This window comes from Pipistrellus kuhlii, unplaced genomic scaffold (assembly GCF_014108245.1).
Source record: "Pipistrellus kuhlii isolate mPipKuh1 unplaced genomic scaffold, mPipKuh1.p scaffold_m20_p_7, whole genome shotgun sequence".
NCBI classification, from domain to species: Eukaryota; Metazoa; Chordata; class Mammalia; order Chiroptera; family Vespertilionidae; genus Pipistrellus; species Pipistrellus kuhlii.
The window spans coordinates 59,179,569-59,203,283 of record NW_023425573.1 but is presented as its reverse complement, the minus strand read 5'-3'; the positions used below and the strand labels follow the sequence as shown (position 1 = coordinate 59,203,283).

The 23,715-nt window shown below is 34.6% G+C and overlaps 1 long non-coding RNA gene across 1 annotated transcript; it reads left to right on the top strand.

Moving 5' to 3' along the window:
• Positions 1-489: 489 nt before the first annotated feature.
• Positions 490-21,837, top strand: LOC118709865. Its single transcript, XR_004985171.2, has 3 exons — positions 490-650; positions 5,235-5,241; positions 21,827-21,837. It is a non-coding gene; the product is annotated as an uncharacterized LOC118709865 (long non-coding RNA).
• Positions 21,838-23,715: the final 1,878 nt, after the last annotated feature.

The window sequence follows — 23,715 nt, the reverse complement described above, 5'->3', positions numbered from 1 at the left end:
TTGTAGCAATTTAGTCACATCTTCACGCTAATTCTAGTTCTCTTTCTATTTCCACCCCATCTACAGTTACTTCCTCCCTGAAGTCTTGAACTTCTCAAATTCATCCAAGAGGGTTGGAATCAACTTCTTCCATACTCCTGTTCATGTTGATATTTTGACGTCTTGCCATGAATCATGAATATTCTCAATGGCATCTGAACTGGTGAATCCTTTCCAGGAGGTTTTAATTTACTTTGCCCAGATCCATCAGAGGAATCACTATGTGTGGCAGCTATAGCCTTATGAAATGTATTTCTTAAATAGTAAGTCTTGAAATTCAGAATTACTCCTTGATCCATGGGCTGCAGAGTGAATGTTGTATTGGCAGGAATGAAAACAATTTTAATCTCATACATCTTCATCAGAACTCTTGAGTGACAAGGTGCATTGTCAATGAATAGTATTATTTTGAATTTTTTTGTGTTTTGTGTGTGTGTGTGTGTGTTTTTCTTTTTTTTTCCTGAGCAGTAGATCTCAACAAGGGGCTTAAAATAGTCAGTAAACCATGTTGTAAACAGATGTGCTGTCATCCAGGCTTTGTTGTTCCATTTATAGAGCACAGTCAGAGTAGAATTAGCATAATTCTTAAGGGCTTCAGGATTTTCAGAAGAGTCAATGAGTGTTGGCTGTAACTTAAAGTCACCAGGTGCATTAGCCCCTGACAAGAGTCAGCCTTTCCTTTGAAGCTTTGAAGCCAGGCATTGACTTTTCCTATCGAGTTATGCAAGTCCCAGATAGTATCTTCTTCCGGTGTAAGGCTTTTTCATCCACATTGAAAAATCTGTTGTTTAATGTAGCCACCTTCATTCATGATCTCGACTAGACCTACTGGATAACGTGCTGTGCTACTATACCAGTATTCACTGCGTCACCTTGCACTTTGTGTTATAGAGATGGGTTATTTCTTTAAACCTCATGAACCAACCTCTGGTATCTTCAAACATTTCTTCTGCATCTTCCTCACCTCTCTCTGCCTTCATAGAATTATTGTAAAAACAGTTAGGGCCTTGTTTTGGATTAGGCTTTGGCTTAAGGAAATATTGTGGCTAATTTGATCTATTCAGGCCACTAAAAGTTTCTTCTAACCAGCACTAAGGATGTTTCACTTTTTTATTCATGTGTTCATTGGAGTAGCACTTTCAATTTCTTTTAAGACCTTTACCTTTGCATCTACAACTTAGCTAATTGTTATAAGAGGCCTAGCTTTTAGCCTATCTCAGCTTTCAACATGCCTTCCACACTAAGCTTAACCATTTCTAGCTTTTGAATTAAAGTGAGAAACATGTGACTTATCCTTTGATTTGAGTACCTAAAGGCATTATAAGATTATTAACTCACCTAATTTCACTCTTTTTTTTGTTTTGGGATTCGGGAAGCCCAAAGAGGTATAGAGATCAGGAGCAGCCAGTTGGTGGAGCAGTCAGAATACACATGTTTATTAAGTTTTCCATTTTATATGGTTGGGTTTATGGCACCCCCAAAACAATTATGATGTAATATCAATGTTTAATGATTGCAGGTCACCGTAACAAATATAATCATACTGGAAAAGTTTGAAATATTGTGAGAATTACCAAAACTGATACATAGTAAGCAATGCTATTAGAAAATCCATGCCCATAGACTTCCTCAATGCAGGGTTAAAAAATACCACCTATTAAAACACAGCCCCTCAACTTTAAAAAGAAAAATAAATTAAAAATATATTTCAGAGAGAAAGTAGAGAGATAGATAAAAACATCAATGATCAGAGAATCATTGATTGGCTGCTTCCTGCATGCCCTGTATTGGGGATCAGGCCAGCAACCTGGGCATGTGCCCTGACCAGGAGTTGAACCACAACCTACTAGTCCATAGGTAAACATTCAACGACTGAGCCACACTGTCTGGGACATCCCCTCACCTTTTTTTTTATGTTAGGTAACGCATACTAGTAATGCATGGCACATTCAATAAACATTAGTGATCAATAAATATTGGTTGATGAATGAATAAACAAAGAACTGACAAAATACACTTTTAACAGCATAATTTTTAAAATTTGATGCTAGAAATACAGCTTTTTTTTTTTTTTTTTACTGATTTTTCAAACCAAGAGGTTTCAACATGTACCCTCAGATCAAAATTATTAGCATTTTTTTAATGAATAAAGTCATTTTTCCTTGGGTTGAAACATTTGGTTAAATATTTTAAGGATCCCAAAGCTGTTAGAAAAATATTTGCCCTTGAAATTAAGACTTGAAGTATGACTTACCAAACATGATGCAATCATACACTGACATCTTCATTCCTTTCTCAGTGTATGATATTAAGCCTTCTTTTATTTTAATAATAATAATATTGGATCTATGGTATGGAAGGTAAAACCTGAATGTTCTTCATAACTAGGAAATACAAAGTATCATCAACAAAACTGCAATTTCCTCAAAAAGATGAAGCTCAATAGACAGAATATTTTAATGGGCAGATGTTAACTTAAAGTGTGCATTGTTTGGAAAAGGAGTTAATTAATAACTTATTAATTGGATAGAAAATCTGAAACTGTTGTACTTCTAGCAAATACATAATTTTCTTCAAGTATTATTAAAGCATTTTTGTTGTACCTATTAAAGATTCTTGTCTCTAAGTTAATTTCATTATGCTAATAAGCTATCATCGTTACAGAACCTAAGCTTTGATCCATGTTAATTGTCGTGATCTTCAAAGACAAAGTCACCACTTACTTTAAATGAATTTTACATCTTTTTAAAGAATCACACGGAAATTAGGGGAAGTAATTAATTTTTTATTATGTGTCTCAATATTTTTAAGGGAGGAAGTCAATGGTATTGGGTAGAATTCATTTTAACATTTAACTAGGGAAAACAGCATGAGGCCCCCCCAAAAAAAAAAATCCGTTCAGATGCAAAAGATTAAAGAAAATTTGAAACTGGGGCCTAATTTGTCTTGATAAACTTTGGTGTTTAATATGCTTTTTTTGTTCTCAGTGTGAAACTGCAGGGTTTTGATTTGTAAAAACTTTTTGAAGAATTAATTCTTTCTAATTTTTATTCATTTCTTTTCCTTTCTTTTATGGTAAGACAGACAAGTTGACCTTCACATGATAAAACTTTTAAATATCTATGGACTTACAAGGTTAAATCTATTAGTAACCTGATATTAGCTATTGTGCACTAACAGAGTATGTTTCTTATGAAGCAGATTAGAGCTAGCTGTTCCTATACAATAACTAGTCATTTGAACCTTCAGGAGGATAGGCAAATATTTCTATTAAATTATTTGAATTTCTCTTTATAATCAGAGAAGGTTTAGTACGGAAATATTAATTCCTTCATTTTATGAGAGATTTTGTATTGTAGGAAGATAAAATACACTTTAAGAACATATCTGAAGTGGAAGATTACTGGTTCTGTCTTTGTTATAACCAGAATGATGTACAGTTTAGAGTCCTCTTTTAAGGTCCCATTGAACAAACCTGGATCAAAACACAGAAAAGCAAAAGCATCATATGGTATCTTTTCCCTTAAATATTAACAGAGAGAGAATTAAATGCCAAAATAATAATTTTGTCATCATTTATACTGTATCAAGCCACCTGACATTTTTTTGAAAAGATATGTTATGGAAGGGATATTATGGTTACATTTACATTTAAAAAAAACACAGAATTTACTAAGTAATATAAATAGGTGCTTCACAGAAAATAGAAATTTATCAAGTGGGTTTTGAAGAAAATCTAGTGGCTCTAATGTAATGGTTAACAAATAGGAACACGTCAATACAGCAAACAGCTAATGGTAAAATTCCACCTTGCCGTGAAGGATTTTTGAGACCTGCCCGCTGGAGAAGTGATAAAATCATCATAATGATTTTTGGATATCTAAACCAATACGTCTCAATTCTGTGTGTATAAGAGAATTACCTGGTGGTGGCAAAAATGTTATTTCAGCATGGTGCCTAATGTTTATGTTTTTAACAAGTATTGGTGGGTGATTCTAGAGCTGATGATTCATAGACTATAAACTTAGACATTGATAAGAGTAATAAATTCAAATTTTATCTGACTGTAAACTTTATACAATTAAATTCATATAATTTTTTTACTAGTCAAGGTGCCATTAATCTAGATAATACCCATATAAAATAATATAATGGCTTAATAATTTTAGTATTAAAAACATTTTATGTTATGCTAGAATGGCTAAAAGCAATAAAATGAATTAACTCTATTATTTAAGGTATGCCAAAACATATACCTTCAAACTAGCATTACACTCTTTAAAACTATGAACCTATAAAACTTTTATAGTGAGGTTTCTATTTTGTATTGTTTTCTTTGCATAATATAGACTTTTAGTAGATGTTTGTTAAATGGAGAAATTGAATTTTAATCTTTTATTTTGTAAATCAGTGTATGGCCCAATCTAAGTTTATCTGTTTTATTATCAGGCATGGCTATTTTTCAGACATTATAACTATGAACAAAGGACAAAACTTTTCTATTACTGGAATTATTCTAAAAGCTGTGCTAGAGTTTTTGAAGTTATTCAGATGAGTTAACGATACTTCAGTTTTATAATAATACATGAGCATGTGTTCCATGTGCTGTCTCACAAATTTAATAGACAAAGTCACACATTTGCATGTATACAAAGTATAACTTCTCCCAGACCTGCTGAGGTGTCAGGGATGGAGGTTTTACATTATAATTTGAGATAAAATTCCTGTAAATGTAATTTAAGTTTAAAAGACTTACAAAGAAAAATTATTTACATTAAAATATATCTAACTCCTAAATCCTCATGGAACAACCCTTTTTATCTTTTAAGATCTCCCCCAAACACATTAAATCACACTTCAAATGCATTCTTGAAATAATAATCAGTATGTAACATCATTCTTATATTAAAGATGTTGACTTTGGTTCATGGAAAGATTTGGGAATATAATAAAAGTGGCAAAGAACACAAAGCTTATTCCTTTTAGAACTATGTTAGGCTAGAGTTGAGGAGGGAAAATGCATACGACTCATATCCATTCAGTTCTATTATGTTCTTTCTAACTTGTCAGAGGGCACTGAAATATCCTATGTAATAAAGATGGAATATGCAAATTGACCGTCAAGTCATCACAAAGATGGTGGCACCCAGTCCCTTCAGCCCTTTCAGCCCAGCGGGGGGGGGGGGGGGTAGCAGATACACGGTGCAGCCAGACACAAGATGCACCTGCCACTGGAGTACCCCAGTCCTTTCACAGAAAATGGGTTGCTTTTATTTGGTTAAGCTTCTTAGGACAAAAATCATTCAAAATCTTTGAAAAGGGAATTCCAATATTTATAAAAGTTTGGACTAGATCTGTGGTCAGCAAACTGTGGCTTGCGAACCACATGCGGCTCTTTGGCCACTTGAGTGTGGCTCTTCCACAAAACACTACGGCCTGGGCAAGTCTATTTTGAAGAAGTGGTGTTAGAAGAAGTTTAAGTTTAATAAATTTGGCTCTCAAAAGAAATGTCACTCGTTGTACTCTAGACATTTGGCTCTGTTGATTAATGAGTTTGCCAACCACTGAACTAGACAATTCAAGTTTATTTCCACTACAACCTATGATTTTATGATAATAACATTCTGAATTCACATAGTACCAGCTGTATTGTCTGTAAGCAGATATTATCTAAAGAAATGGCCATTATTATTGAAATAACTCATAAAACCACACTGTTTGTATGTCAAAGACATCCTGTGTGATTTTCCTAATGGTTGGAATTAATGCCCCTAAACTGGCAGTCAGACATCCCTTGAGGAATCCCAGATTGGAAAGGGCGTAGGCTGGGCTGAGGGACACACCCTCCACCCCTGCATGAATTTTGTGCACTGGGCCTCTAGTACTAATATAAGGGAGAAGAAAAGTTAAAGTTTTCCACCTTTGTGACTATAAGGAAAGATTGAGGTCTGTGCTGTTTTTCTTGACAAAGCTTAGCATAGAAATTCATAGCTTCACATACCTCTCTCTTATCCCAACCAAAGCCACCAGGACACTAAATTAGTACCTATGATGGTTTAGAACAAAATGTGCCTTCTGCTCATGTCAAATCAAAGAAGAAATATATGGATAATTAAATGATCTGTGTATCATTTTTGTAAATTAAATATTTTAGATTAGACTCCCATGTGATAAAGTTTATGAAGAAACAAACAAGATTAGGAGATGAGGGCTTAGGAAACTAACACTGTTACATAGCTTAATCAAAGATGAAAAGTATTGCATAAAATCTCTGTTGTATGATTTTTTTAAAATTATCAGAGTAACACTGCAATGGCTTCAGAGAAGTTTGTGATCTAAGGTGTAACAGATTCTATGATTAAGGACCATAATCCAGACATTGTCAAATGCTATAAGCATCAAAGAGCAGTACCTCTGAATAACATACTATTTATTTCTAAATATCCCATGGCTTTTTAGTCACAGAGATATATTTGCTAAAGGAAATAATGACTTTGCTTGAATTAGGAGATTATTTAACATTATTTCTTCTACTTCATAACACAGGTTGCAAACTAGCACCAGACATATACAGAGTGGGACAAGAGAAGGTTTACAGTTGTGAGTACACGACTATATATGATTGTTTATTAATTATTATAGTATTTTCCATATAAACAACTATAAACCTATTTTTGCCTCATCCTGAATATTTGTTTGGTTTACATAATATGATAAAATATTTCAAAGTTCATTTCTACATTTTAAAATTATGTGGTTTTATATAAATATCTGTATATCTGGCTATAATTGAAAATACCCACTATCTAAAAATACTGAGCATCTCCTTTTACACAACAAAGATGGAATGGGTCTGAGTTAAAATTTCCTCCTTTGAAGACATGCTCTGTGATTTCCTCTCCACCTTGGTATCTCTCTAGCTACCCCCATTCATGTAAATAATTTGTCCAAGACTAAAAGACACTTGAATTTGCCACAGTTGATAAAAACAAGATCTATTAGAAATAAATGTTTATCTTATATCTATTGCTGGGAGCCCTCTATTAGAAAATCACATGGGATATGTTGAAATGTAAAAAGACATTAAGTATGATATGAGAAATGAAAAGACAGTGGGGGAAAAAAAGAGAGAGAGAGAAAGAGGAGACCAAACTATTATCTTAGGGGAGACAGCCAGGTAGGTTTATGTTTCAATTACCTTTTTCCCTAATTTAGGAAACCTTAGGTGAGTCTGTATTTGGCAAATATTAGATTTAGAGAATTAAAATGTTAGGTTTGGTGCAAATAATCCTTGTTTCTGTCTATAATAACATTCTAACTTTAAAATGTTATAATACTTCTCACTGAAGATTGTTATAAGATGTTTGGGGTTAACTGTGTTAGATGCTTTTCTGTTCTAAAGACCTTTGCTTTTAACTCAATGCTTGCTTATCTTTCTAATTTAAAATAGTCCCACATTCTTCTTTGTAGTAATTTTGGGCTATCTGATAACATATAATGGAAAACATGTTTATGTCTTCCACCGGTTTTTGTTGCATATTTCAAATGCTTAGAACAACAATTTTCAGAAGCTTTCATTAAGGTTAATTTAAAAACTACATTAAATACAAACAGATTTTCTCACAAACAAAATGCAATGTGTACTTAACAGACTTCTGTATGTTATATTTGATAAACTACCTCATATAAATGCAAATTTTGACTTTCTGCCAGAACCAGGTGGTATGGAAAATACTTCTATTAAACAAATAATGCTGGAAGAGCAAACTTCAAGCACTGGTATGTTACATAGAAAAAGAGGATGTTTTTGTTCAGGTTTGATGTATATTTCCAGGTTGACCTTTCCTATACAAAATGAAAGAAACATATTGGAGAATAATATGTGGTTAGCAGTTGTCTTTGGTGCAAAAGGAGACTCAAGAAAATATATGTAGGAAGGAATTTTGCATAGAGAATATGTTAAAATATTTTCTTCTATTTTGCATAGTTATTTGTTAACATCATCTCATCTCCTCCAATAGCTATCTGAATATCTTTCATCTCAATTACTGGGTAAAACTGATCAAGGAGAGCTAAATAAAGCAGGATGATCCCAAATGTTGCCTTACACCCAGCTTTTTTTGAACTCTTAGCCAGACAAAATACAATCAGAACATAAAAGCAAACAGAAGACCTCCCACAGACTGATAACCCCAGCCTAACCATGAGAAAAACATTGGAGGGGAAAGGGACAGTCTACAAATTATCTGATCAGCACTGCTCAAGAGTTGTCAAAACCATTAAAAACAAGGAAATACTGTGACATTCACAGAACAAAGGAGACTAAGGAATCGGGGAGACTAAATGTAATGTAGTATTCTGTATATATTCTTGAAACAGAAAAAGGACATGGAAAAACTAGTGAAATCCAAATAAAGTGTGTTAATAGTGATGCATCAATGTTAGCTCATTAGTTCTGACAAATGCACCACAGTAATGTAATATGTTAACAACATGGGGACCTGGGTATTGGGTATGTGGGAACTCTGTGGTATTTTTACAACTCTGTAAATCTAAAGTTTTATACTCAAATGTTTATTAAAATAAAATAAAAACAAATATAGATAAATAAAGGAAATATTGTTTGGTCTCGATACATTTACATTCTTATGGGGATGCTTCATGTCCACTCAGTAGAATAAGCCCTTGGAATTGCTCTATCTAAAGTAATAACAAATGAAGACAAAAACTGTATGTATATACTTTCTTCCTTAGTTAACCCCATGAAACAATGCCCACAAAAGATGAAGTGTGCCATTTTAAGGAAAGTTGTTGCCTATGTAAAGTGCAAAGAGAAAATCCATGATCTTGACCCCATTGGTTCCAGATTCTAAATATTATTAGGCCTAGCAAACGTCCTCCTCCTTGTGATCATGGGCTGCATTTGTGAACTGTTACAAAAGTGGTATAAAGACCCAAGAGAAATGTTTCATTCAGGAAAGAAGTAGTAATATTTAAGAATTTAAAAACCCTATATCTTTAATAATATGCAATGTGGGAATAATATGAAAAATTGGGAACAACATAACATTTAGACTTGATACAGTAGGTTAAATATCTAAAGTGCTAAACCTAAGAAAATATACATATAAGTGATAAAAGAGAAATAGAAGAAGAGCAGAAGGAGAAAGAATCAAAGAAAGGATGAAAGGATTAAAGGAAGACAGAAAGGAGAAGGATAAGAAGAGGAAAAAGAAAACTTCTTTTTTAAAAGTATATTTTATTGATTTTCTCACAGAGAGGAAAGGAGAAGGATAGAGAATCCAAAACATTGATGAGAGAGAAACATCCACCAGTCACCTCCTGCTTACCCCCTCCTGGGGATGTGCTGGCAACCAAGGTGCATGCCCCTGACTAGAATCAAACCTGGGAGCCTTGAGTCCGCAAGCCTATGCTCCATCCACTGAGCCAAACCAGCCAGGACAAGAAGAAAACTTCTTAATTGGGATCTTTGTTCTAAGCACTGAATTTAGAACTTTACAAACTCTGTGAATTTGACATGACTGTGCTCATTTTATAGATAGACAATAAGATTCAAGGAGAATATATAACTTGTCCAAATACTCATACTTTGTGACTAATACAATAACTTTCATCTCATTAATTTTTCCTGATGACATCTATTATATAAACATCCTTGTCAAATATTCCCAATTGTTAAGTCTCCTAGAGCTTCATTTTATTGATATTCCTTCCTGATTTTCCCTAAGGACTCATTTTCATGGTCTCAGAGATCACACATGATTAAGTTGAGATTCTAATCCAAGTCCAGATAACTCACAAGTCTATCCACTTAAATCGGTAAATTAACATGTTTATTGTGGAGTGTATTTGCCTTTGAGGTGTGTAAATTAAAACACTTGATTTCTAAAAATGATAAAAACTTTCTGACCAAATATCCATTATCAAATGTTTTTTTAAAGAGAATTTAAAATTAAATGATATCTCTGATGAAATATCTATTAACTTGAAAATGTAAATGTTGAGGACCAAGTTAGAAAGAGTGAGAATGATACATGGAGACACTTTGAAAGTCCGTAATGGACAGTTACCAAGGAGGGAACAGTACATTTTGTTGATGTTCTTGTTCTTGTTGGTTTGTTTATTTAATATAAGTCCTTTGGGTTTTATCCCTCTAAAAATAGCTAATGTTTTGAAAAGGTATTTATTTCTCCCACTAGAAATAATAGATGAGGCTCATGGAGACTTCAGAAGATCTCTTTATACCTCTGATCTGATGTGTTCTTTTTGCAAATCTGAGATTAACATTACTTACTCATAAAATAACTTCATAATTCTCTCTAATGACAATATCTGATGGAGCATACAACTCTTAACAGGCAAATGGTTTAAATAAAATTCTATTTAATATCTTAACAAACTTACATTGTCTTCATTTTCAAATCAAAATGGAGCTAAGTTTTTTGTGGGTTTGTTTTTTGTTTTTTGTTTTTTTTTTAGTTTATGAACTTTCAAATAGAGATCTTTTCTCTCCCACCCTCCCATTTCCTAATAAATACTTATCTTTAGGGAGCTAGTAAGTTAGGTAAACCTACAGATAATCAGACCAATCAATATTCTACACCCAGAGGAAGTTAAAATTCAAAATTAGAGATTTTTTTTAAATCAATTATCCATATTAAACATATTTTCTGAATTCTTGAGGGAATTAAAAAAATCAGAAAAGGATTTGATTATATAAAATATGATTTTAGTGGTGAGTTAATAAAATCATGTGTATGCTATGGCATATTTAATATGAGGAAACCTGACAAATGGCATTGGTTTTATAACAAAATCAATATTTGCTTTGCTAAATTGGGTAAATTTATTTCTTTAAATTTTATTTACTATCAAAAGAAGAAAATTCAAAGAATATATAAAATCAGAGACTCCCAAAATTAAGTATGAAGTGAAACATTATCAAAAACTATATTAAGCAGATCCAAGTTAGTTATTATTTAAAACAGATAGTCAAAAATATTCAGCTTTTGAGGTCAGTTCTCATATATTTAAATGTTAGTGACTTCCAATTCAATACAATTATTATTTCCTTATATATTTTCCAGAGAAAATTTCAGATTTTGAGCCAAGTATGGAATTATTTGGTTGGAGGTGACACAGTGCAGATCTAAAGAGTGTTTTATATTTTATATCTTCAAGACCGAGCATTAGATTTCACAGAGCAAGTCATAGATATGCCACATTGTTGAAATTTCTGATCTGGTTGCAATGCGTAGGTTTGAATGAAAAACCCAAGGGCCAACTTCACAAAACAATTACATTTGCTTTGTGTACCCTTGATGCCCAAAAGCACTGAAATTTGCACTTTTAAAAAGGCAAAATAAATTCTCTTTTCACCTTACTAAACTTTAAACTTGCAAATGTTTCTTACCTAACTTTAACTACTCTCCTTGGGGCCTTGCAGGTCTGAAAAGAATGCAGTATAGCCAAGAAAGGTGTTCCCCAATGCAGCATCCTGTCTATCTATCAGCTCAGCTCTAGTTCATTCTGAAACAAAGGCACATACTGAATTCTATCAGGGACATCTATAAAACATTTAACAACACTTTAACAGGTAACTCATGGCATGGCTTTTAACGCACTGTATTTATTTTCAAAAGAAATAATTCAATCACCAATCAGACTCTATTTCTCGTTTTTATTAAGTACCAAATCATACCCCTTTGAAGCTCATTTCTCACCATGTCAGAAAGCATATATGCACATATTATGTATAATATTATATATGTTAAATAGATATCCACATTTCTTCATATTCTAATGGTGTGTTTTGTTTTGTTTTGTTTTTGTATTAGGCCTCTTAATGTCAGAAGTCTACTACAAATACACAATTCAAATTATTAGCTATATAAAAACATAGGTAACTTTACTTGTTAATCAAACATCATTGGGATATAAATTTAAAATTGATACAAAATGGCACTTGTTTCTGTAGCTGAACTCCTTGAATGTCTCTCTGTCTGATTCTTCCCAAAGCCGTTCATACTCATTCACTATAGTGATCTTCCTTTCTATTGCTCTTGACAACACCTATCACCAGGCTTGTCAATTTTTCTCTCATCAACTCTCCCATCTTTATCCTCTTGACTCTCCCTTTAGCTTGAAGTCTCCTCTCCAGGGTCTCATATTCAAGCTTTTAGTTGTATGAGTCCCAAGATGGTTCTTCAGATTGTACCCAGTGCTGTAGTACACTTTTGCCTGGATGAAGGATTCTCCCATCATTGGAATAACTTCACATCAAGGATGGGCCGTAAGTATCCCAATGGTGACATTATCCACACCTATGGTTGCCAAGGCGATTCTGTCTTATGCTTGTTATCCCTGGATTATTACTAACAGCACTCACTGTAATCTCAAAAGTCTTATGTTACCATCATAACTGGTTATTAATAGTAATAATGTGAAAGGAGCAAAGGGGAGGACAGACAGTCACTGGGCAGCTTCACCAGGAAACTGCAACTTTACACTCCCCAGGGAATCACCATTCCCTGCAAATCCCTGGGGGAAGGAAATGGGTGTTTGCACAGTGAAGTTACAATGACCTAGGGGGATGCTTTCCTATCAGTCTAATCAGGGAACAAAGATAATTGGCCAGAAGTGTAGCATCATTGCAAGTGCACACAATCCTGAAGGAAGCATTGGATAAATTCCCAGTTAAATCCTTAATACAAAGAACCCTCTCTCTGTTGTTCCTCTTATTTCACTCCTGCTTCTTTGCACCTGTCATGCTACCTCCGTAGCCATGTGGCCCTAGAAGCTGCATGGCCTGTGGCCATACAAGCCTACATGCAATAGGCTACAGCGAGGAACACAAGCTAACCTGTCCAGGTGCAGGACTGCACAGATATGGGATGGAAAATCTGGGAACTGGCTTTGATGGTAGCCCTGCTGAAGAGAAATGGGACTTTTCCATGTCTGAAGAGAGAGAAATGGGACCTTCAAAACTCAAGGGTCTAAATATACAGAAATAAGGCTTTCTATGATCTTTCAATGTGAAGGCCCCAGGAAATTCTTATTCCAGCAGCACCACAAGAGCTCCACTTCTACCAGAGATAGAGGATACCACACTGATAACACCTATTGGATCACCACATCAATGGCCAATTAGTAAAACAAGTTGAATGGGAATACATTCATTAAACTTGAGGGATGAATTTACTATTTTACACAGAAACTCTCTTTGAATTATGTGCAATGGATATCCCTGTACTCCTGATAAGAATAAATACATTAAAACCAAGCTGTAGTGAAAAGGGTTTTATATTCAAAATCCAGAAATAGTATGCAGAGAAGGCATATAAATGGAGATTCTTCAGTTCAAAATCTTTACTGATCATATGCTAATAATAAGCATTTATAAATTTAAATATGCCAAGTTGTTCTCAGTAACAAGATTTTGATAATTAAATAATAATAAAATACTGAAGTTATATTTATAATGATAGTTTTAGTCTGAGAGACCTCCAATAGCAGCCAATATTGAAAAAGGAAACAATAGACACTGAAGGACAGTGATGTGTCAGGCATTAAAATAGGTTATTATAATTGTGTAACAAGACTATACATGTGGATATGCTAGCAAAAAGTGATCACAAGGCTTCATAGAGGATCATGGTAATGAGAAGTTAATCATTTGGGCTGCATAAAAAATACTTTCTTGGGAAAAGAGAAATAAGACAGGATACTGATAGGATACTGAAACTTCACTTTCTACATGTATAATGGAGAAGTTCAGCAATACCTGAGTTATTAATATTGCTGAAAGCTCACATATTGTCTTTATAGGTGGGAAGGGGAATATCTGCAAGCAGGAATCAGCACTGGCAGAGAGAAAAGACAAATTTTCCAGCAACATGTGAGAAGGTATTTCTGACTACTCCTAAGAAGTGACACATACTGGGAAATGTGAAGGCGGAACCCAGTTTAGCAGATGCTCAGTTGAAAACAGAATGAAAGACGCTAGGGTTGAGAAAGAGTTTGCATATTGAGGATACACAGAGAGTCCCAGGGTAAAAGTATTGTAGAGCCTGAGAAAAAAAGATACTACTAAGAAGGGCTCCTGGTGGCTAACTGGGCTCCAATTAGAACAAACAAACAAGAACAGGAACATCAAGGAGCACAGAGCCTTCTTACAAGCCAGTTTTATACAAGGACCTCTTGCACAAACTTCACTTCAGGGAGAAGCCTGCACTGAACTGCCTGCCTACCTGCCGGTGTTTCTGCCATCTCAGCAGGCCCTTATAAAGGGTTCCTGGAACCCTATTTCAACCAATAAAGCCGGGGCTTTTACCACCCAATCAGAACTACCCAGCTTTGATCAATCAGAGTGTCTCTATTCTACTGGTCAGGACAGTGCCTTTTGGACCAATCAAACTGCAGGGATATGGAGTCCTCATTTGCTTGCGGAGAAACCAATCAGGATCCAGCGGAGAGAGAGTCTGTGTATATAAGTCAGCTCCCCTCTAGCTCTGGGGATGCATCCTCCCTTTCTACTGAACATTGTTTTTTCTTGCTGAGGTGAAACACTGAAGATATCTCCTTGGAGCTCAGTGGAGCAGACCAGGACCGGACAGAGCAGACTGGCACAGAAGAGAGCAGACCAGCGCAGAGTTGTCTTCTGGGGATGGTCTCTAGGGTCACCTTACAGCTGTGCTGTATCACAGTTGAGCTGTTTTGCACTAAAGTTTTCTTTCTCACCAACCCCAAATTGGGAATTCCTGTGGGCATTGAATTGGTGCCATGGACAACTGGATGACAGTGCAGTGTATTTATTTAACGTTAACATGCATTTATTTGTTTTCTGTAATCTTTGTGACAAGAGTTCTTTTCTCTAGTGAGAGGAAATGAGAAATATATTAATCAGTAATGTAGAATAAAACTTACAACAAATTGTCTGAATAGAAGAACAGATGCACTTCACAAATGATATTTATCCTACCCATAAAATAGGTTACTGGAGTAGATAGTGTTCCCAAATGACAGATGAGAAGACTGAGTATAGGAAGATAAATTAAGGTATTTAAGGTTACACAAGCAATTAATGGCAGGATAGCTCTAACTCCAAAGTCCTCTTATTTTAAAGTACAATATTAAGAATGTAGAATAGTACTTTTCAAAATTGTTTGCAGTAATTTTTTGGTTTTGTTTACTTTTTAAATAAATACTCTGAAGCAGGTGCTATGGAATGGGCTTGAGATGTTATGATTATGATGCTTTGACCACGGACTTTGAGTAGCAAGAGTGGAGTGAGGTGGTTAAGACACAAAGTGCCTTTATTCTTCAGTTTCCATGATATCTATGCACTTTTTTGTTACAAGTTATTTACAGACTTTTTTATAGTGTTTTCTTTTGAGATACACTGATTATTATTTAAGGTATTCTAAACTACAATATATGAAATTAACTCCCATCACAATTTGTACTTTCAAAGCAAGTGCAATATTTTTTGGGGGATGAGTGATTGCAGATGCAACATTTTTCAAGTTAATATATTTTCAAAATTAAGCTGGATCATAATGCTAAGTTGACATAGTATTTCTCCATGGTCCATAGTTTTTTCCACATTTACTATCAAATCACCCACAAGCAATATTTTTATAGCTCTAAAGAGAGCATCCCAAAATATTTTTGGCCTGTAGAAATTTAAATTTTAGTGCAACTGTTTCATGTTTTCATAGAGCAAACTTTTAAATCCAAAAATAAGTAAATATAGAGCAATAAAACAAACCAAAAATTAAAGCTCTATAATCAACAGGCTATCACCAGTGTGGTTTAAATTATACTGTTTTCATTATATAGATACTAAATGTGGAGATATTTTTTTCTATATATATTTCACAACTTTTAATGCCATTTCGTTTATTTTTTTTCTTTTGAGATCCTCAGAACACCTATGTTAAGGAAGGTACATTAACCATCAAATATAATGTATCTGAGGAAGTAGGCTGAAACAAAAGGTGCTTTATTTAACTACTTTGAAAAACAAGTACTTCAGATATTAAAACTAATAATTTAAACTACTTTGATGTTTGTTGTAAAATTTCACCCTTAGACTGTAATCTTTTATAGACAGAGTCTAAGTATTTAATACCTCAAATGTGAAATCATGAAAATTATTAATATGATCACTAGTGGAAAAATTAAAATTCATTAATAGCAAAAAAATTTTTATGGAAAAAAAATCCTAAGAATTGTTTTTGCCAGTAAGTCATTTTTTTCTCTAAGTAATCATTATTTCATTTACAATCTTTTTCTATAAAACAGAGTTCTATAATTTGAATATATTAATTTATTAGACAACATAAATATAAACAGATTTTTTTAAATTTCTCTAAAAAGAAAGTTATTAACAAAGTGATTTAAAGTTTTATAGAGAGGCAAAATACCTGAAATAGCCAACATAATAATGAACATAGTTGTAAAATTCACATTATCTAAATTCAAAATTTACTATAAAGCTACAATAGTCAGAAAAGTGTGGTACTGGTAAAAGTATAGATAAATAAATTAATGGGACTGGTTAAATATTACAGAAATAAACCCACACAAATAAATTCAACTGGTATTTGACAAAGAAGCAAAGTCAATTCAATGGAGAAAGGATAGCCTTTTCAACACATGGTGGTGGAACAGCTGAGTATCAATATGCCAAATAATCATAATTATTATCATTATCATTTAGAAACTGATCTTACAGCCTTCAAAAAAATAATTCAAAGTAGATGACACACCTAACTGTAAAACAAACACAAAAACAAACCCGTGAAAGTCCTAAAATATAATATAGGAGAAAATCTAGTGTTTGAAATTGACAATTTCGATTATATGTTAAAAAGAAAACCAATCTATCGATATAAAGGAAGGAATGAAAAATTGGACTTTATTAAAATTAAAGACATGATCAGTAGAACACACTATCAAGAGAATGAGAAGACAGGCCACAAACTAGAAGAAAAAACTTACAAAGTACTATTAATCAAAGTAAAAAAAAAAAAAAAAAAAAAGCTCTTAAAACTTAATAAAAAAATGAACTCAAAAAATGACTAAAAGACATAAACACTTCACCAATGATGGATATAAAGATGGCAAACAAGCATATAAAACCATTCATATTTAAGGTATTACAAATTAAAACAGCAACTGGATACCATTACAAACTTATATGAATGACTAAAATCCAAAATACAACAGGGAATGTTGGAGCAATAAAGTTTTTCATTCATTTCTGGTGGGAATGCAAAATACTACAGCTACTTTAGAATATAGTTTGTCAGGTTCTAAAAAAAAAGACAACTAAGCATATTTATGGCATGTGATATAGCAATCACACTTTTTGGGATTTACACAAATGAAGTGAAATTTACATCCCCATAAAAGCCTGCATACAGATTTTTATAGCCACTTTATTCATAACTAAAGGCCTAGTGCATGAAATTCCTGCACAGAGAGGGGATTCCCCTCGCCCAACCTGCACCCTTTCTAATCCAGGACCCCTCAGGGCAGGCATCTTCAAACTATGGCCCTCGGACCACATGCGGCCCGCAGAGGAGTCTGATCCGGCCCGCCAGGTTTTTTGGGCAGTGAGCGCAGCCGAGGTGTTACAGTAGGAATTAGTAGTTCATATAGTCCGGCCCTCCAGCTCTCTGAGGGACCATGATCTGGCTCCCACTTTAAAAAGTTTGAGGACCCCTGCCTCAGGGGATGTCTGACTGCTGGTTTAGGCCTGATTCCCTAAACTGGCAGTTGTACATCCCTCTCACAATCTGGGACCACTGGCTCATCTGCCTGCCTACTTGATCTCGCCTAACTGCCTCCCTCCCTCTGCCGCCAGCCTAATCACTCATAATCACCTCTGCCTGCTGACCTGGTCACCCCTTATCCCCCCCCCCCCCCCCCCCTCCACCAACCTGGTGGAACCTTACTGCCCCACACCAGCATGGTCGCCCCCAACTACTCCTGCATGCTGGCTGGTCACCCCCAACTGCCCTCATCTGCTAGCCTGATTGCCCCAGATTGCCCTTCCTATTAGTCTGGTTGCCCCTAACTGCCCCTAACTGCCCCCCTTGCCCCACACAGTCTGTTGTTCAGTTGTTTGGTCATCCCTCACTAATCCCTCTGCCGGCCTTGTTACCCCATGCAGCCTGCTGTTTGGTCATCTGACTGGTTGTTTCAGTCTTGACAGCCCCTGGCTTTTTATGTATTAGGATTGCCAAAATTAGGAAGTAACCAAGATGCCCTTCAGGATGTCAGTGAATAAATGGTGGTACATCTAGACAATGGAATATTATTTAATGCTAAAATGAAATGAGCTATCCAGCCATGAAAAGAGTTGGAATAATCTGAAATGTATATTGCTATGGGGAAAAAGGCAGTCTGGAAAGAAAGCATACTGTGTGATTCTAACTATATGCATTCTAGAAAATGCAAAACTATGGAGAAAGTAAAAAGATCAGTGATTGTCAAAGATCCACATGGAGGGAGGAATTGATAGCTGAAGCAGAGGGGATTTTGATGCAGAATAAATATTACATATATACTACAATGGTGGATATATGTCAATATACATTTGTCATTACCCATAAAATGTATAATACAAACAGTGACTCTAATGTAAACTATGGACACTGGTTGATAGTGATGTGTCAATTAATATCACAGGTTATAGAAATTTATGGTGGATGTTTTTATATAAAAATTCACTAGATTTTCTGATCATTTGTGTTGTGAAACTAAAACTATTTTTAAAAATAGATCCTAGTAATAAAAATAAAATAATAATGTGATCAGTTTAATTTTACATTATACATTCATTCAAGGAATATATAATATTCTGGGTTTTGTTTTACTTTTATTATATAGGTGAGTTCTAGCCTTCATCTTCAAAATGCGCACATATTTTTTCCAGACATGTTTAGTGCTAATCTCACACAGACTATTTTCATTATCTGGAAAATTATATATTAAGGAACAATGCTTTGTAATAAATTGTTATTAATTTCATGTCTAACGCATTGCCTGTAGGTTTGATGATGTTTAGTAGAATTGGTCTATTTAAATGACTGAATCTAGGCAGTCAAACATATTTTAGCTTACACCATGGGTTTTTACTATAAAAGGGTTTAATATTAAAATTTCTTATTTAGGTGTTGAAAGTTAAACTGATGTGATAGTTGCTCAAGGTTAAATGTAAAGATAGGCATCCATCTATGCAAATAAACCAATTGGTGTAACAACTGAACAACTGGTCGCTATGATGTGCACTGACCACCAAGGGGCACATGAAGAACATAGCAGGCATCTGCAGCAGGTGGCAGAACATAGAACATTCCAGGCATCAGCCACTGATGGATGGTAGAGCAGGTGATTAAGGGCGCCAAACCAGGGCAGGGAGCTAGTCACTATTATCGTGGCGAGCCTCCGGTGGTTACTGAAAATTCTTTTCTCCCATGCACCACAGTCCCACCAGGCACTCACACCTGCTGCTAATGCCAATTCCACTTATACCCACTGCTGGCACTGGAGCTGCCACTTGCACCCACTGCCAGCACCTGGCGCTGGCCCCAATTGCTGGGCACCATCAGTGGGTGCAAATGATGGCTGCCAGCCACGATCGCCCCTCTGGGCTTCTCCACCTCCCCTTGCTCCTGAAGGTGATTGGGGCTGGAAGCCCGCTGCTGGCACTCGATGATGGTGCTGGCCCTGCTAGCATCTGCTGCTGATGCCAGTCCCAACCTCTCTGTACTGGCCATGGATGTGAGCAGGGCCAGCACCATCAGTGCATGGGAGCAATGGTGGTGGGAGCAGGGCTGCTAGCAGACAGAGAACTGGGGACTGCAGTGGGAGGGGCCTGGCAGGGGCATGGAGGATGGACCAAGACCTACCTCTGTGCCCACCGCCGTCTCGTGGCCCACAGTTCCTTTCAAAGTGGATGAATTCATGCACTGGGCCCCTAGTCAATAATAATTGGCTAAAGATTTTCTAAATAAAATAAGGTGATGAATGCTATGGTAGAGAAAACACCTTGTTCTATTGGAGTTCACATTGAGGACACTTGGGGAATATAGATGAATTCCTGGTCTCAAAGTTTCAGATTTCTTTTTGTGGTTTAGTAATAAATAAAAGTATTATCATTGACTATACAGACATATAAGTCTGCAATAATGTGTATGCATTAGCTCTTTATGAAGAAAATACAGCAACAATTATTTTATTTCTTATATTATTATTCAATTTTAAAATTTGATTTTTTGGTAGATCATCAGTATATTATATGCCTAGATATTTTAGGCAAATACACACACACACACACACATACACACACACAACCAACATGGGAATATATGCAATATGTGCAGAATCATCTTTGATGCTTTGCGCTTTAACCAATTCATTCACCATTTAAAAACAATTAAAAAATTCATTAAGCTGGATTCTGCCCTTGGATACACACAACAAAAACCCCATTGAAGTTGATGTAAATTGTGCATGCATATCCAGGGGCAGAATTTGTCCCCACTGTAGTTAATTCACTCTGATCATGCCTATTAATTCAATATTAATATTTCCGTTCATTTATTCAATTAGTTCTGTGTATTCAAAATTCATTGTATGTAATACGTTGCGATCAGTCAATCATTGCATTTCCAGTCCACTTTCTAACAATCAATATTTCAAGTTAGTAAAGGCAAAATGCACTTAAAAACCAAAAAGAAATAGAAGTCTGTCTGTAGACATATCTCCTACTTTATTTTCTAATTTTTTAGGCCTGACCTTTCCTGGTAGATTCAGTCAGTGTGAGAGATATTAGCAAACTGTGGGACAGAGTTGGCCCTTAGATCAAATGCTGCTTTGTGGAGTAGCCAAGTAGGGCTATCTAATAACAGCCAGATGTGAAAGAGTAAGCTCACGAAATACCCACCACTTAATTAGGTCACACAATACCATTTGGCTCTCAATCAAATTTGGGTTATTTCTGTTCTGAGCAGAGGGATCTCTTCTGTCTTCAAGGAACATAGATCAAAATGAACACAGGATGTTAACATCACAGTATAAACATTGCATGCATGAATAAGTGGAGCTAAACTCAAGAAGTGTAATGATCCCTATGCTCTAAATTCATTTAAGTATAACTTCTTTAGGCGGGAGAATGAAAATTTCACATGATTTCTGTAGTCATTATAGGTATCCACAATATGCAAGATTATTAGCAAATCAGTAGAAGAGATATTTCCTGAAATTAACTGTTCAGATTTAAGTATTCATGAAGCATTCTAAAAAGAATTATGTTTACTACTTTTGTTTGTGACATATTTTTGAGATATAATTGACATATAATAAATAATATATTTAAAATGTACAATTCGGTAACCGACAAATGTATGCATCTGTGAAACCATCATTACAATAAAGATAATGAACATATTTTTCACCCCAAGAAGTTTCCTTATATATTCAAAATTTTTCTTCTAGGTAACTACAGATCTGCTTTCTTTTATTAGAAATTAATTTTATTTTTTTAGATTTTAAATAATAAAAATATGTACTATTTTGTATCTGGCTTTTTTCACTCAATAGAAATATTTTGAGATTCAACTATGTTGTATTGTCTATCTCTTCTATCAGTTTTCTCCCACACATATACTTTGTTTTAATTAAATTTATCAGGTTCACATTGATTAATAATATTATATAAGTTTTGCTGAAACCGGTTTGGCTCAGTGGATAGAGCGTTGGCTTGCAAACTGAAAGGTCCCAGGTTTGAATCGGGTCAAGGGCATGTACCTTGGTTGCGGGCACATTCCCAGTAGGGAGTGTGCAAGAGGCAGCTGATTGATGATTCTCTCTCATTGATGTTTCTAACTCTCTATCCCTCTCTGTCTCTGCAAAAAATCAATAAAACATATATATTTAAAACATTATATAGGTTTTCATTGTGCAATTCTATGATATATCATCTGTATATTGCATTGTGCCCACCCTTAAAGTAAAATCTTTTTCAGTCACCATGTATTTGACTCCCTTTTCTCTTTACTACCCTTCCCTCTAGTAACCACCATATTGTTATCGATGTTTATGAGTATTTTTTAAAATTTTTTCTTGCTAGTTCAGTTGTTGCTTTCAGTTTTGTATACCACATGTGAATGGAATCCTATTATTTTTGCCTTTTTTTTTGTCAGACCTATTTCACTTAGTATGATATCCTCAAGATCCACCCATGTTGTTCTAAATGGTGGTATTTCATCTTTTCTTATGGTAGTATTTTATTGTATATATGTTCTACATATTGTTTACAACCTCCCACCTGTTACAATGGCTATTATCAACAAGACAAGTAATAACAAGGGTTGGAGATATTGAAAAGGAACCTTCATTCACTTCAGTGAGAATATAAACTGGTACAGTCGCTATAGAAAACTGTATGGAGGCTCATTAAAATTTAAGAATAGAGTTACCACATGACCCAGTAACCCTTCTACTAGGTATCCACCTGAAAATATTTGAAAATATTTATTTGCAAAGATATATGTACCCCTATGTTCAGTGCAGCATTATTCATGGTGGTCAAGACATAGAGACAACTGAACTGTCCTTCAATAGATGATTGGATAACGAATATGTATTACACTCTAATTGTTTTAAATTTTACTTACACATATGCTATAAACTTCCCAATATATCTTTTTTTATTTGATTAAATAGTCCATTATATTTTAAAGAGATTTAATACTAAACAACCAATTTGTTTGACCATGTAGTTATCTTTCCCAGTACTCTTTATTTCTTCTTGTAGGTCTATATTTTCATCTATTTTTTAAAAATGTATCTTTATTGTTGAAAGTATTACAGATGTACCCATTTCCCCCCATTGACCTCTTCTAGCCCACACCTACCACCTTCACCACACTATTGTCATGCATATATGCATAAGCTAGTAAATTCTTTGGTTAATCTCTCCCCACTCACTCAACCACCCCTGCCTTCCCTCTGAGATTCCACAGTCTGCTCCTTTTTCTAATATTATCAAGCCAGAATTAATTCATTTAACATTTCTTGTAGCACAGGTCTATTGACAATGAATTCTTGTAGCTTTTGTATGCATACAAAGGATTTGTTAGTTTTAAAGATATTTTTTACTAAATTTAGAATTCTAATTTGACATACCTGTTTATTTAGGACTTTAAATATAGCACTCCTTCTCTTCCTGCTATCATTGATTTTGATAAGACATCTGTCATATCCTTAACTTTGTTTCTCTGTATATATCTTTCCCCTTCACCCATTGGATACTTTTTACCCGCAGTTTTGAGTAGTATGGTTAAAGTGTGATTTAGTATGTTTTTCTGTTTGTTTCTTGTGCTTAGTGATGGTTGAGTTTTTGAATCTATAGGTTATAGTTTTTATAACATCTGGGAATTTTAGTCATGATTTCTCCAAAATATTTTTCTGTTTACTCCCTCTTTCAACAGTGACAAAGACTCTGATTACAGACATATTGGGATATTTGAAATGTTTCTAAAGCACCTTAATATTTTGTCCATTTTTAAAAATAATATATTTCTCTACACATTTCATTTTGTATTTTTATTGCTATGTCTTCAAATTCACAAATTTTTT